Consider the following 5,519-nt stretch of genomic DNA (forward strand, 5'->3'; position numbering starts at 1 on the left):
TCCTTGTCTGAATGCCGTTCTTGGGGCCCGATGTCCAGGACGGAACAAATACTAGAGATCGATAGCTATAACGATAGAAACTAGATACAGATTATTGAACAATAATGAGTATGGTTATCAATGTCAGAGGATGATTAAAACTCGCATTGTAACGTAACACTGTAATACAGTATAGTAAACCAATTCCAGCTCACCACTGTTGAAAATGAGATGAATGCTAATATTGTGGAACAATTTATTACACTTTTGGCTAAACCGTAAATATTTTGTGATTTCTGTATTCGATTTGACTGTATTAAAAATGAAACGACGAAAATCCATTTAATTAGGAAATTACATCACTGCTGAATTCTGTTCACTTTATAGGATATCCAGTAGCGCATGGAATCCACCTCAGGAATAGATACTATACATGAAAACAATAAAAATAGTTCATATAAGCATACGTTCTATTCGACTTTGTTATTGCGAATATCAACGAATACAATACGCTAAGAAAAATACTTGCCATAATCAAAAAAACAAAGTCAAACAGGAGATATGTTTATATAAACTTTTTTTTATTGTTTTCATATATAGTACCTATACCTAAAGTGGATCTCACATGCTACGTGACACCCTGCACATACAAATCAAGCAAGTAGTTGAGGTTCAGGTGTAACACGTGAACGGAAAATCAAACTCATTCACCTGAGTGTACAGTTACACACCGTTGCAACCAAATCCGGCCGAAGGTAATTCAAATTTCAATGCGAATTGCCTATCGATGAACGCAACAGGAGAGTATATTCTGACTGTCTCTGATACCACCGTTCCCACGTACATTCATTTTCGCTAGACCATCGTATGGAACGGCTAAACACCAACCATCACCTTCGTGTTAGCCTATGTCTTGATACAAAATAAACTCGTACGGTAGAAACCTATGTCTCTGAATTCATTGAGCTAGTGTGTATAACTTATCAAGCAAACACAATGGCTCAAAAAAGTATTCGTACACTTCTAACCCTAGAGCGATCCACTGTTGTTCCGGGTGGCCCTACAAAATTTTTATTTTGTCCACAGACGTGTAAATAAGTAATAAACCTTCCCTTAAAGCGAATCTACTTCCAATACATATTCGTGATCCGAGAGGAAAACAATTGTAAGGAATGTTTCTCTTGTTTTCCTCGCTGAATCATTACGAATCGGGAAAATACTTAGATCATGACGCAGCATACGAATAAGGAACCAAACCATTCCACTAGGGTTTATGGGTTTGAGTGAGGAGGGAAATAGCTCGAACTTCTCCAAGTAGACTCTATCATTTGCGGTAACCCCGGGATGCTTCCTGAGCGTTTCGGAGATCACCATGTCCATGTTCTCCATCTTCGACAAAGTCTCGTGTGAGATCTCTCCGTTTTCTTCGTCGAGGAAACGATTCTTTCGCAGTGTCTCCTGGGCATCGATAACTTAATATCTAAATATCTAACGATACCTTGCTCCTTTCGAATCCTCACAGTCTCGGCGATGGTTTAGTAACGGAAGTGATCCGTCGATTTCGACATTAGCCTTAATCCCAACATTTTAGATACACAGAGGAACATATTTAACATGACAGTATCGAAGCGAATCGTTTTTACTCTTCAATGAATTTATGCTAATCTCAAAGTGTGATCACATAGCTGATGAATCTTTTAAAAATTGCATCGTTGTCCACCGCGAAACAGGGCTCCGAATGATGGCGTAAATTTCAAACAAATGCAATTGTTGCAAAAATTCCATCGATACGTTGTCCCTCTAATAAATTGCAACAAATCGAGTCATTCGATCCTATTTGTAAAATGTTATTCTGTTTTAGAAGGTGTCTATATATTTTTATGATGTAATATCAGGCTGTTTTTAATCACAGTGTAAATTATCGCGCCTACTTCAGACACTACACACAGAAAGCATTTCTATTGCTGATCTGATACCTTTTTTTTCACAAGTCATTTGCCTTGAAAAGTTTATTCACCTGCCATAATCTTGAATTTGAAAGACGAAGTTCGATCAGCAAACCCATTATCTGACAAGTGTAATCTGATTATTTGAAGTACTCGATTTTATCTATAGCAATATCGTGTATTCTTAATAGGAAATGTCATTCCAGCACGTTATCAGAAAAATAGATGTTGTTCAATTAATTTATCAATTGCGCACTCAATACGGGTCTACCCGGAAATAGAAAATGTTACCTTTCTTTATATTTATCTATAGTCTTGAGTCATCTGAAAACAATCAGATAAAAAATTGTAATAAAAGTAAAATTGTGAAAAGCCTATATCATCGTGCGTATTCCGATAAACAATACAAGTTCTGTCTCCGACTTTTATCATCTCCATTCCAACAAATAGACTCATCCAGCATATTTTTATAGTCGTTTGTATAAAAAGTCAAATCTCTCCACGAAATCTTCGCGTCTCTGTCTACATTTAATTAAATATCATGATGCTGCAAAATGAATCTGAATGAGCAAGCATCTTAAATTTCTAACAAATCGCGAACAAAACAAAGATTACCTTTATCGAGTAATCTATCAATCTAGCACCGCCATCTGCGTGTAATCAAATTATCTTGTTACACACGGATTCATTATTGAGAAAATTATCGCTGCTACATTTACTTTATTATTTATCAAAACGCTAAATTCTATATAACCTATCATTATGTAAATGAATTATTGAATTTACGATGAATATCATTTTAAACAAATCTCGATGCTAACAAGTTTAAGAACGTTATGGTGAAACTATTTGTAGAAACTATATTACAAGTGAAAAAAAGTTTAAAATATACACATTTATCGATATGTGCATACAGGAACAAATTACGCTATGCTGCTCACAGATCCGAGAAAAATTTTTTCAATCAAAACTTATTCAGAATTTTAGATAGGAGTAAGATAAACATTTGTTTCTCAACAATATCGAATCACCTGTCTCATTATTGATCCTTGAACAGGATAAATTGTTGCCATGAATCAATTAACTCTAGCAAGAATCTATCATTTTATCAGTCAATTAAAGTCACTTAACTGGTTCTACTACCATCCCTATCCCACGATTGAAAAATTATCTAGTATTTCTTTATTATGCCTAAATGGTTTTTAATCATTAATGACATCGTAATGTATAAAAAGTAATTGTGTAATATTTTGGTAAATGCTTTAACATTGCACAAGAAATTGCAAATGTTCCTTAGAGAGATGAATGACTATTGGTAAATAAATATTTAATCCTGGACTAACCTACTCCAATTTAAAACTTCTGCTTCTACCAAAAATACAATCTCCTTGATGCGATACTGTTTAATACGCAGGGATACGTATATTATCTGACAATCTTAAATTTTATTAATCCCACCGCATATACAAAAGTATAACAAACCATATGCGCGCTTGTAATTTAGGAACATAATTGAGAATTAACGTTAATATATATAGTTTTAGTTTGTAATAGCATTTAATCTACGACCGAATGCAATAGTGTCGCGTATGATGATTGCTTAAAAATTACGAATTTTTATGAAAAATAAAAACTTCGCTTTTTATGATCAAGAATGCATAAAGTTTAAAATCTATTAATGATTATATGTTCTATAATTGTTGTCATCTTTTTTCTTGAACCTCCATAATTACAATTTAAAAAAGCTATCTACACGTCCCTTTTCTTTAAAGTGTACCAGAAACCATCTATCGGAAGCATCTGAAAGTTCATTCTACTGGATAACAATGGTTTAGTTTTTTCATTCGGTTCTATCACAAACTTCTGCAGGAGATAGACCATCATAATTTTAATTTCCATTAAAGCGAAGCGATTGCCGATGCACATTCGGGGTCCAATTCCGAACGGCAAAAATGTATTAGGGACAATGGCTGCCTTGTTCTCTTCGCTGAATCGTTCCGGATCGAACATCTCCGGATTGGGAAAATATTCTGGATCATAATGTAACGCGGCCGTAGGTATCCAAACGGCGTTACCCGGATTTATGGTCACGGTTTCGTAACCAGGCCCGGCGGCAGGCAGTTCAAACTGTTCCACGCACAGTCTATCGAGAAAAGGTACCACGATATGCTTCCTGAGCGTTTCCGAAACCACCATGTCCATATACTCCATTCTCGACAGTGCTCCGTACGAGATCTTCCCGTTTTCTTCGGCAAGATAACGATCCGTTTCATCGCGCAGCCTCTTCTGAACGTCTTGATTGAGCGCCATCTCGAACGTCAAGAAAGACATTATCGTAGATACGGTGTCAAATCCAGCTATGAAGAATCCGAACGCCTGGGCAACCATATCCTCGATACCGATATCCCTCGAGTTTTGTTCCTCCTTAATCTGCATCATGAGATGAATCATGTCTGGCCTGACGATACCTTTTTCCTTACGAATTCTCACAGTGTCGGCAACGACCCTGTAGAGGAAGTCCACCGTTGACGTCGGAAACACTCTCATCCCAAGCATTTCGCATAAACGAGGACTCGCGCGTATTAAGATGAACTTGAACATGTTTAAAGAGCTCAGAGCTCTATTAACCTCCGTCGCTTCTCTGTAGAATTCATTGTTCCGTTCCTTCAAAGTGTTCACGCTGATGCCGAAAAGCGATGTGGCGAATACATCGCATGCGTACGTTTTAAAAGTTTCTTTCGCGTCCACCATTGCGCAGAGCTCTGGATGGTTGTACAGGTGGTCGAAGAAATCGTAAGAACAGTCGTTGAACAGGCCAAACATGAACTTCATCTTACTGGACGTGAAGATCGGAGTCATTAGATTCCTCACCTTCTTCCAGCGATCGTCCTTCAAAGCGAAAAGGCTCTTCGCTAATAACGGCTCGATGGCTTCGTTGGCAAAACTTTGCCGGTTCGTGAAATGATTGAAGTGTTTTACAGTTATGTCTCTGATCAATTCCGGATCCCGTATTAGAACAGCCGGATTGGAGAAGTCCATGAACCCAACGTATTTCGTGTCCGCATGACTATTGTAAACAAATTTAATGTAGTCCAGAATTGTCATGCGCTGGAATACGAATTGCCATGCGTTTCCAAAGAATGGTATCGTGCTCGTGTGAGGAACTCCGCGTTTCCGCCAATACGTGAACTGTTTATACGCCGATGCCACAATAATCGTCAAACAAAGGACGACGAGAGAAACGACCAACATCCCGAACGCCGACGAATTTGATGCGAACTCCATGGCTCGACGCGTATGATACACCAATGACTGACTAACTGCCCACTGACGACTCGCATGTTCCATGCGCAAATAGTTATTAATACGACGCCGTTGTGTGCGGCAATCGGCAACTACCTTATATAGCATGATTGCTCGACCTCATCATTAACACTTTAACGACCGCTCACACACCATGTGTGTGATAGCCGGAACAACCGTTACCGACCGCTCACACAACATGTGTGTGATGCTACCGCCGAAGGTTTTTGGCCAGTACCACACTTTTGTGTGATAATTTATGAATGTAAACAAGTGTGGATATTGCTATTG

The 5,519-nt window shown here is 38.0% G+C and overlaps 1 pseudogene; it reads right to left on the reverse strand.

Moving 5' to 3' along the window:
• Window positions 1–3,350: 3,350 nt before the first annotated feature.
• LOC144478105 (cytochrome P450 9e2 pseudogene) lies at window positions 3,351–5,288 on the reverse strand (annotated as a pseudogene).
• Window positions 5,289–5,519: the final 231 nt, after the last annotated feature.

This window comes from Augochlora pura, unplaced genomic scaffold, assembly GCF_028453695.1.
Source record: "Augochlora pura isolate Apur16 unplaced genomic scaffold, APUR_v2.2.1 APUR_unplaced_818, whole genome shotgun sequence".
Classification (NCBI taxonomy): domain Eukaryota; kingdom Metazoa; phylum Arthropoda; class Insecta; order Hymenoptera; family Halictidae; genus Augochlora; species Augochlora pura.